We start from the raw sequence: 14,195 nt of genomic DNA, 5'->3' as shown, positions 1-14,195 counted from the left end.
AATCTTCAATAATGGGGAGAAGGGGAAGGTAGGGAATCTGCCCAAATATCATTCTTTCTATTTATTTATCTATCTACTAATCTATCATCTAGCAATTATCTACTTACTATCTAGGGAGGAAATCTCTTTATGCTCCTTTGTCAAATAGAATTATCTCCATAACTAACACACTCGGAATCATTCCTGTAATTATCTTTCATAAAACTAAGCAAAATAAACTAAGGCCAATATATTAAAGTTCTCATTAGACACCCTGCCTAATCCTCATATGCAATCATCCATTTAAGTCTTCAGCACATGTAAAAGTCTTGTAATGATTTTTACTGGATGGAACAAAGTTATTTTCCAAACATTGATATATTAGAGGATGATGGAGATTTCCTAAGAAATAGATGTCAATATTGTGCTTCCAACTGTTGGGGAAAATAGCTTCTGCTCTGAAAAACATGCTAAAGTGATTAGGGTAAAATGGTTTTCTGTATGCTGGCTTTCTGTGATCTCCTCAATTGAACATATGGAACTGAATACGGGATTAAAGGAAATACTGAATGCAGTAACTCTCCTCTCTCTCAGTATTTCTCTTTCAACTGATTTATTTTTTCCTTTTAACCCAGATTGAATCTCTCCACTGTTGGTTCCTATTAAGAATAACAATTTCCCCCATATTACTTTTGTGTTACATTAAAAATCCAAGGGTAAATGTCATTAACTGCAGCTTTAGTTATTAGTCTTAGCCCATCATTACATAATTGACTTACCATAGAATTTCTATGTGATTCTGACTAATCCAACTCTCAATTTGGAGAACTTTTAAGAATCCTTCAAGTGTAATGATTCATCGTAAGCAATTTCAGCAGTAAGGGGAAATTTTGAAGTAGTAATAGTTGAAGGTCAAATCTAAAATTAATTTTCCTACTTTTTTAAAGTCACAAATAAGAATTTATATTTACATAAAAGTTACATTTCCATTTTAAGTGTGGACATTTGTGAGAAGAAAGTAAATCTAAACAGGGAGCAAGGACTGGGACCAAGAATAGGAAAATGTGGATACTTTGAATGTATGTATAAATAGATCATATAACACTGAATCATACATCACTGAAGTTAGTCATTTTAAAAGTGTTGCGTGAATACACAATTTTGCAACAACTAATGTAAATATACAGATCATATTTTATATATGTTGTTCGTAATACTTCCACATATTTAAACTTAAAATGCAAACATTTAAAAATTATACTTTAAATGAATCTTTCTAAACTCAGTCCTTCAACAGATGTAAAAAGGGGATCTGGATTTCAGGTTCTTCCACAAAAATCATTTCTATCTAGGCTTCCGATGTTGTAAATATCAGCTCTCAGGAGCACAGAATAAAACATAATCTATTGAAATACCAGACCCAGAGAGCTAACTAGAAAAGTTTTATGAAATTTGTTGCTCAAACAAAGGCCCACACAACATAAATATCAAGCAAACAATCAAATGCTCATGAAATACTGGCCATGAACAAATTGTGTGAACTTATTTGGCCAGAAGGACAGGATCTGTAACTGAATAAATCAATTATTCTAGAAGGTGAATTGATTGGATAAGGAGCTGGGAACTGGTCAAGGCACTGCCCCACTCTTTGCTAACCCACTACACAGGCCAGTCAAATCCAGGCCTCGCTGCCATGACCTTCATAAACAAACTCTGATCTATACTTCACCGCAGAAGACACAGGTATGAAACACACCTGCCACTTCTGGTTGATTGCCATGACCCTCAGAACTGAGATTTATGGAAAACAATGAGATGCTGGCAATGGTGTGTTAATGGCTCATGTTGGAGCATCACTTTTCTGCTTCCGGAACCTCATTTTTCAGGAGTTCACTTTGCAGAGATTGAATTTGACGTTCACCATCAAAATGGACACATAGCAGCCTCACAACTTATTGCACTTGCCGGCCAGGGCTCAGGGCTCATATGATGTGGTCTCCCCTGTGGATCAAGGTATAGTACTTCCCAATAGGCTCAGTCCACCCCCATCACCCCCTGCCATTGCTGCAGGAGCCCAGTCTTCTGCTAATTTACCCCAAAAGCACACTCAGAAGAGCAGTTGTGTGGGTGTCTGTGTATCTGATGTCTCTGGGAACTAACCTTGTAGTCAAATTTTTACAAGGCTTAAAAAAAAATGTAATTCTTAAATATCAAAAGATTCTTACAAACAGCAAATTCTACTTTGGATAAAATGAATTATAATTGCCGAAACACACTGGTATCAAAACATTATTATATTTGATATGTTTATCAATTCCAAGTTGAAATAAAAATAAACACTATTGTATCAGGATTTTTCTGTGCCTAGCATAACATCTGGATTTCTTTCTACACCATCTAAAGAAAGATCATCAGAAATATAGGGTTTTCCTATTTTAATAAGATAAAAACACACTTTGAAAGTAGACTAAATGTCACTTCTTAAGTGGATAAGGAAAATTCTCATAGTAAAGATATGAGTCCTTCTGTCACATGCAACTACAATTTTAAAGTTAGAGACATGTTTTCAGAAGATAGGAAACAGAAGAACAAAATTTTAGTTCAAAAGGATCCACTTGCCTAGAAACCTAGAATTATTGATTTAAATATTTCCTCTTGGGATACCAAGAGTACTTCTCAGAATCCAAATTCCTTCCACTCTATCTATCTGATGGAAATTAGCTTATCAAACAGTATTCCAGAATACATGTTCAACAAAATATTTTCAAGAAAAACAAAGATGGTGGGTGTAGAGGAATTATATGGTCAAATATGTTTGGGAACTTCTGCAAACAATATCTATTTCTTGATCATTTATTACCTCTTAAAAAACAAAACTCTGTGTAGAAGAGAAAAAACAACAAAGTAAGATTTAGCTTTCCCAAAATAATAACCTGCAATCATGCTTCTCTATACCAGCTATATTTTTAAACAGATTGTCCAATGTCTTAGTCCATGGATTCTGACTTCAAAGCCAGGATAATTGTAAGTTGTGGTAAGTAGTCCCTTGTTTAAAATAAAATTGAATGCTGTGATAACTTAACTCAAAATATGAGTAAAATAGATTACATGTTTAACATAACTCATATATTTCATTTCTACATTTTAAGTTGAAGAGAAAGTAATGAAGTTGCATCTGACTTGTCAAATTGTACGTAGCCTTCCACCCACTCACTGGCATGGCTGAGAAAGGATTTTGCACCTCAGAACATCAACAATTCTGCGTGTTACACCACAGACAAAATTGAGAACATCTGGTTGTAACACCTGGTGAAATATAAACCATGGGAAAATAAAACCATATTTTATACAAAGACACATACTAGCTTCATCGATATGTATATGGTATATGAACATTATTGTTGGCAATTATAAAAACTGCCAGAAAATTTGATAACCCTTAACAAGCTAAGGGATAAACTAAGTAACTCCTTTCAAGGAGAAAACCTTAACCAGAAAGACTGGCACTACTTAAGGACACATTCATGAGATTTTAACTGGTGTTTACAGTTAATTTGAGACGTGGCTGAACCCTGAGCTTGTCGCCAGTGTTTTCTCAAGCACACCAGTTGTCAATACTGGATCACAAGGGGTCCCCCTTAGACTTCTTCACAATGATTTTACAAAACACTTTTTACTTATATGTCCATTTTGTTTTTAGTCAACACATACTATACTGAATATGAATAAGCACAAATCTAGTTGAAAATCAATGTTTTATTTATCTGCAAATTGGAATGTTCCACAGTTTGAAAGTTAACGATTTTTATTTTCTGGTAAAGTGAAAACTAGAGTTTCTTGTCTCTTGTTAAACACAAACAAATTCATTTATAAACATCAATTATTTTACACATGTGTGTGAGTGTAATATATGCAAGTAGACATTGTGTTAAGTAGAACTGGCTAATTTTTGATAATTTACCTTAGAAGGTGTGAAAAGAAATGCAGATCATCCCAGGCACAGAAAAACTCCAAAACAAGTGTTTATTTTTTATTTAACCTTGGAAATGAAAAACATACCAGATATATTAATTTTGAATGCTAATTATTCTGGCAATTAGAATTCATTTTATCCAAAGTAGAAGCCTAACTAGATTACAAGTTTAACGACAAGATTATCTAAATCTAACTTAATAACTAGGCTCTATAGTTCAGTAATAGTATTTGTATGTTAAAAGAGAAAGGCTTACACATTTACCATCAAACCTTACCTCAAAATATAAACTAAAATATGTTGAATAAATGAGAAAAAAACAGTGAATAAAGCAGTTTTCCTTCTGATCCAAATATAAGGTATGGAAAAGTATTATAACATTTCAATCTCATTTTCCTTTAACTTATTCTTCATTATATAAAGTAAAGGTAAGAAAACTGGTATTAAAGTTTTGTTAATTAACATCAAAATAAGCAGGAATAGACTGCGTATACCAAAAAAAAAAAAAAAAAAAAAACTCTGGGTACTTTATCACCAAAAGAGATAAACTGAATTAACTATGTCCTACAGATCAGCCCCTCTATACAATATACACACAACAAATTTGAAAAATTCTTAACAAGGCAACTTTGATAATTATAAAATAATTTACATACTTGGAAAAATGTAGTTATCTTTCTGAACTTTATTATGAGTAGGACATCTTCACTTTTATATAGATCATATTTAGATTGTAAGGTAATTTGTTCATAGTTTCATTTTAGATCTAAACTATCTTAAATTTGTTAAGATTATCTGAACATTTTATATGCTTATGAGATAATTTACAGTACAAAGGGAACTTATTCTGAAGCCAGAACCTGGCCACGCTGTCACTATGACCTTGGACTTCGCACCTACAGAACTGTGAGAAAATCAACTTCTGGTTTGCAAGACACCCAACCTATAGCATAGACGCTTCTTAACTTAATGCTGGGGTTACGTCCTGATAAACCTGTCTAAAGTCAAAAATATGGCAAAAGGCAAAATGCACTCATTGCACCTAAATTACTAAACATTATGGCTTAGTGTAGCCCACCTTACAAGTGCTAAGTGTTAGAAGTGCTCAGAACACTTAACAGCACCTACAATTTGGCAATTATTTTGAGTTTTATCTCAAGAGTAATTTCCTTTGTCTTCTTACCAGAAGCAAGAGACAAAGATGGGTATTTGTAGGTGCAATGTAGGTGCAAAAACAAGAAATATAATATCCAAAAAATCTGCTAAGACAATTTCCATTTGAGTGTGGCTTGTCATTTCCATGCCTGCCTGTTTGAATGGGCGTAGCTGCAGCTGGCTGGCATCACAACAGAGTATCACAGGGTGCTATCACCAGTGTGGAAAAGACAAAAATTGAGTACCAGTTTTATGGATGTCCAATACTTTCACACCATGGTAAAGTCGAAAAATTTTAGGTCAAACCATTGTTAAGGTTACTGACCATGTGCGTTGCTACAGCAGTAGACCAACAAAGGTTTTCTTAACCATTATTTCTTTGAATTCACTACTAAACTGCTCTCAACCCAAAACAATCTGCATTTTAAATAATGGTAATAAACCTGCAAGGTTCACAGGGCCTTGATGATACCTAATTCCCATACCTAGGTGACTCCTATTTAGGAAAATCTATCTGACCCTTCTGGGAAGAATGGCCCAGATAGACATAAACAAAGACATCGAATTAATCCTATTTACTCCACCATACAAGCAATACAAGTTTGCATGAATTAATCACTTCAGGCCAGTGAAAGAACATTTCAGTAATCCGATTTGAGCTTTTAAAAAATATTTGACTTCCAATACAGGCATCCAATAGGAACAGGAAGGCAAATTGTTTTTAACTTTGAAAATTTAGGCTGAGCATTTTCTTTTGAGATGTAGTCAAAGACATTGATCAGAGAAAATGTCCCAACTGGAGACAATTTGTTCCTATTGATAGACGTTTGTAACCAGCAGAGATAACTCTCTTCCCCTCCTAAAAAGGACCTGACAAATATTTTTCTGAAGCTGCTATAAAATCACTCTCTTATAGGAAAAGTTTTAGTGTAATGCTGTTCTCCACGTCCTGATGGGTGAAACAGTGCAATGAATGGAACTTCTGGTGTTTATAGTAATAAAATCCCTTGGAGAAAGTCCAAAATCCATTCTCCTAATACTGAATTGTGTGTTCCTAGTGCTGTTATAGTGGCATTTCAGTCTACTCCAGAGGAACAGATGCCCACTATTTTGGTTTTTCAGATTTTCACAGGAGATTGGCTATATCTACTCACTCAATGGCAGAACAGTTTAGAAAATATCTCTAAGTAAAATTCCTTCACTGAAATTGATTAAGAGTACAACCTATATAGTAACATAATCAGAACCATGTATAATTCTAGTCTTGGCAAATTGTGTTTCCAGGTTGATGGAGAATTTGAATTAATTTGACTAAAAGCCAAAAATCACAATTATTTTTATTATTTTATGACATTTTATGCAATTAGGCATGCCAACACAATTTAATTTTCATTAATTTTGATACATATTGAGAAATAGATGTTAACATATTAAAATACCTACAGTGGGGCCTCCCTGGTGGCACAAGGGGCTAAGAGGCAACCTATGGACAACCTATGAAGCTATCAGCAGCCTCTGCAGCATTAGTTCCATCCCTGGTCAGGGAGCTACCCACATGGCGCAGCAGACCTCTCCTGACTCACCCGTTGCTCCCCTCTGTAGTGTGTTTGTGTAGATCTGCCTGTTCAGCTCCCCATTCTGTCTCTGGTGAATCATCTCACACCCCCGCACGTCTGGCTTGTACCCCAGCTCTTGTATGCATAAGTAAATAAATCTTTAAAAAAATGACATTAAGATAGGATTACACAAGAAATAATACTTCAAGGTTGCTTCATGAGCAATAATTTACATAAGTTTTGTAATTTCTGCTTTAGCATTTCATATAATTTTATAGTGCAAACATTTTTCATCAAACCTAGAAGCTTCAATTTCTTGATTGAAGAGGTATCCTTTAGATCTGGCCTGTACCCCAGTTCTGGTATCATAAATAAATAAATCTTAAAACAAAATATCTAAAGTGTTACATTACTTTTTAAAATCTATGTTATTCCCCCCACCCCCGCAAGGAAGTACAGAGTTCAATTTAGTGTTTTTATGAAATTACAATAGTAATGTTTTCTTAATCAAACACGAAAACACTATACAGTATAAATTTTATTTATGTATCATGATAGGTAGACTGATAAACTCAAAGCTTCTGCTGGTAATTTGAGACTATGACTCAGATCCCAATGAAGGGCATGGATCTGCTGGACTCAGCTAGAGCTCAGGGTGGTATTTCATTTATTGCTCAAAGAAGTTGAAAACAGTGTAAAACTGATCATTACAAATTCAATTCTGTTCAATTTCAATTATGCTCTTGCTGTTGTTTATCAACCCTAAAATTATAATTTATTTTATTCCCCAGCTAATTCACTACAAGGGGTTTCTATCTTCTCTCATCAATGCCCTAAGCTGATAATCACTTCTGCACAATTTAAAATGGCAGAAAGACTATACCATTTGGTTTCAGAAAGTCAGAATTTTAACTGATTTTTCATTTATTAGCTGTGTTGCTTTAAGTCACAGCTGTCTCTGTTCTCACTGAAAATAATAAGGCAATCTCACTCACAGGAACAATGTCAAAAGAAAATGTGCAAAGGTTTGTTGAAGTGTTATGAGTAGCCTGTATATAAGTCACATGTGAGGGAGAGGTTCTCAAAGTGTAGTACTGGGGACAGAGGAATTAGGAAAACTAGGAACGTAAAGAAACGCAAAGCAATTAATCCCCATCCCAGACCTACTGAATCAAATCCGAAACTCCAGGGGTGGAGCCTACAAATCTCTTTTAAAACGCGCTGTGGGTGGTTTTGGTGGCAATAAAAAAAGAAAAAAAAAGAAAAAGAAATATGAGACAAAGACATTTTAAACAGGACATTAAGCACTGTTAGTAAAGAAGCCAGATAAATCATCTCCTACATGTATGTATTATATTTAAAATATATTGATATTCTTCAGATAAATACCCAGAAGTGAAAAAAAAAATAACAAAGATTGAGAGTCATTTGTTAGCGAGAGGAATCAGTGCACGGACTTCTACTGGTCTTGAGCCAGGCACCTGAGTCTTGCCTGCTACTGTCCTTTGCCAACCCTCTTAAATCTATGTTCAGTAATTTTTTCACGGTATTATTGATAATAACATTGATCTTTACATTTGGCTTTATTCACAAATTATTGAATAAGATGGAATGTTTTCATGTTTACATAAAACACAATATAACTTAACAAATACCTATTTTGATATTACTTTCAAATTCCACCTACCTATGGAATTAGTGAAGAACTACACCATGTTGCGTTAGGCTCTAGAAAACATCCTTGCTTGCTCTAATTTAAATTCTCTTACATTGCTCAAATTCTGGTGACACCCACCCTTCTCCATCCCTCCCACCAGATGCCATATACCATGCTTTATCATGCTCCTTTTCTTTAAATGGTTCTCGTGGCACTGGTAGAATTGTGGAGATGCCTTCATGCGTTGTTTTTAAACCATTAAATTAGAACAGCACAGAAGAGGGAGAGAAGTGGAGAAGAGCAGAATAAAAAACTGGTAAGATGCTGTTTAATAGAACTTCTGTTGATTTGAGTGTGTTTAGTTGTAATACACAGTATTTTCTTACTGTGGGCTTGGGGAGAAAACACTGCCGGTATAATGGCCACATTCAATATATTTTTTTCCCCTTTTCTCTCTCTCTCAAGTCTCTAATACTTCTGTGTTCTGTCTTCTGCCAGCACTGCTTTAATGGTTTTGTGTTTTATGCTTCATTCCTTTGGGCAAAAAGAGTAAATCCAAATTGTTTACAAGCTAAAAAGTGGACTCCCTATCACAGAGAAATATATCTTTATTAATACCTCTAGCGGCAGTTTTTCAAGGTTTTACTACTTGACCATTTGATGGTTTGCAAAAACTTTCTTACACTATAAAACAATATGCATTTTCTAATAATTCTGATTATCTCTTTTAACTGTCTTGTTGATATTAACATGATTTATTATATACACATGACTTATAAAACCACTTACATGCTGGGCCAAAGCTCACCCTGTTTTAACTCAAAATTAATTATAAGATGCTGACGTAGGCACTACTAGTATTCCTATTTTACAAATAAACTGAAGAAAAGAGAATTTTAAGGACTTCTTCAAGATCATCTAAGTGGTAAAGCAGGTTAAGGGGAGTAAAATTTGCCACCCTAAAATATGTCCCTTGGCATAAGATTTTTAAATATATATATATTTTTTTAAGAAATGTATATATGTTTAAGAAATTTATATATATATATATAAAGAAATATCAGTCCTAGGAAAAGCTCTGAAAGCTGAGAAGATTGCTTTCTCTAAGAGACTTTTATAGTTATCAGTAAATCCACATTTGTGAGCGCCTCTCCCTCACTGTGCCAGGAAGAGGATGACCACACCTCTAGAAAATCTTGTGAGTGCAGAAGGCAGCGGCTTGTACCTGCCTATCAGCCACAACTCTGTTCACTGTGCTTGTCTGACAACCACTCAAAACCGGCTTTCCTCTGTCCTTCCCAAGTTGTCCTTCTGTCTTTAGCTGAAGAAAGGGTTTGAAGTATTGACTTGTTTCATCCTGGGAGCTACCCATTTCTCCTGCATCTCTCCCTTGTACACAAGAGGCATGGATCTTACTAAACTTTTGTTTCTTTTTCTTCTACTCTTTATTCCAGAGTGGTTTCAGCCAAGAAACTTCTTTCTCCTCATTCTTCCATTTTATGATTCTACATCTTCAGTTTCTTTGGTTTTCTTTTTTTAAATTTTTTATTTTAAAGCCTGATGTTTTCCTGGAAGGAATGAGCTTAAAGTCAATGAGTTACTTGCCTCAAGACACAAAATTAAGAGGCCACAAAAGCTCAGTAATCAAGATGTACAATATTTTCATTCATTTTTTTTTTTTTTAATCACTGGCACACTGATTCATGGGCTGATCATCTTTTTTCATAAACTTTGCTGGAATAAGCATTGGGAGGTGATCATTAAGTGAGGTGATGGAGGCGGTCATAAAAGTGTACACAAATGATTCTGTCTGTCTTTAAGTTTATTTTTATCATGAATTTTTAGAGTATTTTATTTGTAAATGTCAACTTAAAATGCCAGTTATACAACAAATTGAATGTGTCACGGAAAGAAATCACTGGCACATACATCTCATATCCTAGTAACTAACTGGTACTGAATTTTGCTTTTCTCTTTGAAAAATTATATTACTTCATCTGAAAAAAATTTGAGGAAGTTTGTCTTTCTTTTCATGAAATCTTATACCAACAGTGACTGGGCTGTGCTGGTTTTCTAAGGTCCTCCACATTAGTGGTCTCAGTAGCCCTGATTTGGGTCAACCCTGTTTGGCTGGGCATTAACCCATAAGGGGATGGGTAACTTTGAGTGTTCTATGGGAAACTATTATCCTTTCTTCTCTTCTATGCTATGCTAATTAATAGAACGTTAATTCTATTAAAGTTCTTTTCTATTAAAGGTCTTACACCCTATGATATGTTGCTTTTATTTTGCAGATGGCAGGACCCATTTACAGAGTGCAAGGCTTGGGGGGCTCCAGGGTGTTCCTCACTTTGCCTGCTCATTTGTCCAGAAACAAAATGCCACTAAAATCTGGTTTACATAGTATCTATTTCAGCTTTTAGACTTACAACATCAGAGTTGAGAAGCTGAAATGAGACCACGTGATCTCCAAATAATAATGACTGGCTCTTCACAGAAAAAGTTTTGCAGAACTTGCTCTAGTTTAACCAAATAAGTGGCTAACCCTTTCTGGGGAGATGGCTGCAATGTTGAGATGTTGAGAGAAAACACTCCTCCAGCTCTCTGATAACCACTCACTGGTTAGGTGTGAGTTCTTGGACTCATAAAGTTAGAAGAGGTAAATGTGATTGCATATTTACCCAATCAATATTTCATTTTGTATATTATTAAACAACTTAGAAATTTTACCCATCTTGATAATAGTTTTGAAACACTGGAAATCTGATCATAATGCTAATAGCTGCCAGTTTTATATTGCTTAACATCTGCTGGCCCTTGGGCCAAAATTTTATATATGTTGTATTTAATCTTCACAGCCTGGTCTGGCAGGTATTGGTATAAGATACTTCAGAGCTTAATTAACTGCTTCATGACTTAATAAGAGGCAAAGACATCATTCTAACTTGGGTGCCTCTGAATCCTAGGATTTTACATTTTATTACATGCTAATGTCTTATTTCCTTAGACAGAAATTTTTATTTTCTTTTTCTGGAGTTACAAGAAAATATTTGTATTTTGTTGGGAAAAAAAAAAAAAAAAACAGTATGGCCCATAGAGAGGAAATATTATGAAATGCTGACTTGGAGTTTGGAGTCCCCTTCGCAGGGAGAAGATGAGGTTGATCAGCCCAGGGGGAAGGGGCCTCTGCTCCGGGGCTGTGTGAGCAGTGACCACCCAGGCCTGAGCGCAGGGAGGGCACACTCAGCGCGCTCAACCCAACTTCAAGGTGGTTTTTGTATCTTAGTAAAAGCAAACAGTTATGATTCTGTTACATGACTTCGATGTTTCTCATTAAAAAAAAAAAAATTTCTGTAAAAAATAAGGGGGTTGTAATTGCATGGGAAATATAAAAATAAAAATTTAAATTAAAAATAAAAAGATTTCTATGTATCTATTTGTATATATTTGATTGCACCATTGAAACCTACAGTTGGACATTTTTATTCTTTATTTGTAAATGAGAAAGTGGGAGAAAAAAGGAAATCAATTCCCAGAAAGCAGTGGACAGTTCAGAGGCAACTCTCCTGCCCCAAACTCAAGACCCAGCTGGCTAGTCTGTTCCTGACAGAAGGCTACTGGCAACAGCACCACCCTCAGTCAGCTGTCAGGAGTGAGGGGACCTGCATGGGCTTGAAGGAAGAGATGCGATTTTCCTCCCGAAGCCCATGTCACGAAGTAAACGTCACTAACTTAAGATGCCAAGCACGGAAAACAACTGGCTATTATGAAGGATACATTTACTTTTTTTTAAAATATTTTTGTTTTATGGAGGTTTGTTTTTAATTTGGTACTTAGTAAATGGTTCCACTCTTTTATTTGTCTTCTGAAAAACACATGAGATTGATCAAAGTTGATGGAATTATATTTCCCACATTAAATAGTATGATTTATTCAAATAGGCAGTGAAGATTTTTATGAGAATTTACTTTTCATGCCATTTATGAGGCATTCCTATTAAAGTCTGAACATTTTCAAATGCAAAACAAATAAGCCTTTGATTAGCTTAATGAATTCTAAGGAGAGTTCCCCAGAGCAGTCCATGTCATTTTGTGGTGTTTGGGAGACTTGATAAACAAGAATTTCCTTCCTTCAAAAACTGGCAGGCTTTCCCTGAACAATGATGTTACAACTACAGCTACACTTGTATCTTTAAGATCACCAATTGTACTCTTTCTATGATACTATTTAATATATTCAAATAGGCTTCCTTGAATGAATCCAGTTATGGTTAAATCACACAAATGTAGAATTAGTCACCAATTTATTCCACAAGGAAACTGGGAATTGTAGCTTAACTTTGCACAGAAAAAACAATCTTAAGACTACAAGTTATGATTTCAGAAGTTTTATCTATGAGAATTCCTGCTACATTTTAACTTTATTCCTCACTGAGGTGCAAAGGCATATGCTAAGAAATCTAGCATAAATTAAAAAATTATTTTCATGTTTGTCTTTTCCTATCCTAGTATTTTTGACTAATGATTTAGAATAAGGAGAATTGGTAACACCTTTCAGAGAAGAAAAAATTTATTCTAGTGACTGATCAAGGAAATCTTGGGGTATTTTTCCTCAAAAAGCTTTTCTGTTGAGTAAAATCTGTATTTCATGTTTCAAATAAAGACAATGGCAACAAAAATAATAAAAAGTAAAGTTATCAGAATACAAGCATATTGAGGACTCTGAAAGTCAGCGATATTTGTCAAGAGTTCATAACTAGCTGTTAAGATTTCTGCAAGTGGCATGCATTAATAAATTTTTTTGTGCATTTTGTGTCTTAGGTAGGAAGCATAGTGATCTCTTTCGAGCAAAGGGAGAAGAGCAGGATTTGCAGGTTTAGGAGAGGAAAAAAAGCTTAAAATAATTATTGCATTATACACAGCCTCTGCACACAATGAGTGTTGCCAAATGACTTGAAATTATAGCTAGTATTTGCAGAGTCTAAGACTGTTTGTGATCCTGCCATTTCAACTGAATTGTTGAATCAATTTGGTCAAACATGATGTTAATAAGGTCAAAAAGCCAGTCAAATTGGTGGTCTGCGTTGAATGACTGTCTGCCTGAAATGATTAGTGGACACAAGCTTAAGCTCACAGTTCTTCCCAAACCTCGCTTGGGAAGAGGTGACCTGCTTCCGGTGCTGCCCTGTCCTGTACCATTCCTCTGCCTCCACTAACGTTTCTTAACATCATAGAGTCCACACTTCTTATTAACATAATACTGAATTTTCTGCTCTCTACTGTTTTTTTTCCAAATTCAAAACAAAATTTTAAAAATGACAAAGAACTTTCAATTGGTTTTCAAAATAAACTTTTTCTTTATCTGAACCTGTATCAATGCCCATTTTAGCCCAGCAGCCCCTCTGAAACATTAATTAAGAAGATCCAAATTATTATCTCCATACGCCTATTAGGGGAACTGTGTGGTGGGAAATATTTAATATTAAGAATCTTCCTGTTTCCCTGAATTGAGTTCTTGTCAACTTCACATTGATAATTACCTTCATTTACTGCACTCACTGAGAAATCCAGGTTTTTCACACACCAACCGAAAGAGTTGTCATTAGTGTGGACATAGAAAGTAGCTATTTACATATTAAAACTCAATTTCTTTATTTAGATGATAGGGTCAATCAAACTGAGATGTAGCACTGAGTAGTTTGTTCTTTCAGGCATATCTTGAGGGGTTAAACAGGATCTACTTGAAAGTCTCTTTTGGTAAAATTATTAATTTAGAAGACTCAAATCATTACGTAACTGAAGAAAACATAATTATACTTGAAAATGATATCATACCATGAGCATCTTTCAATGATCCCTTACATAACTCTACTGAG

Source organism: Talpa occidentalis, unplaced genomic scaffold, assembly GCF_014898055.3.
Source record: "Talpa occidentalis isolate TD23 unplaced genomic scaffold, MPIMG_talOcc4v2.1 talOcc4.8, whole genome shotgun sequence".
In the NCBI taxonomy this organism is placed as follows: domain Eukaryota; kingdom Metazoa; phylum Chordata; class Mammalia; order Eulipotyphla; family Talpidae; genus Talpa; species Talpa occidentalis.
The sequence above is the reverse complement of the archived record's forward strand: the minus strand, read 5'-3'. Positions refer to the sequence as shown.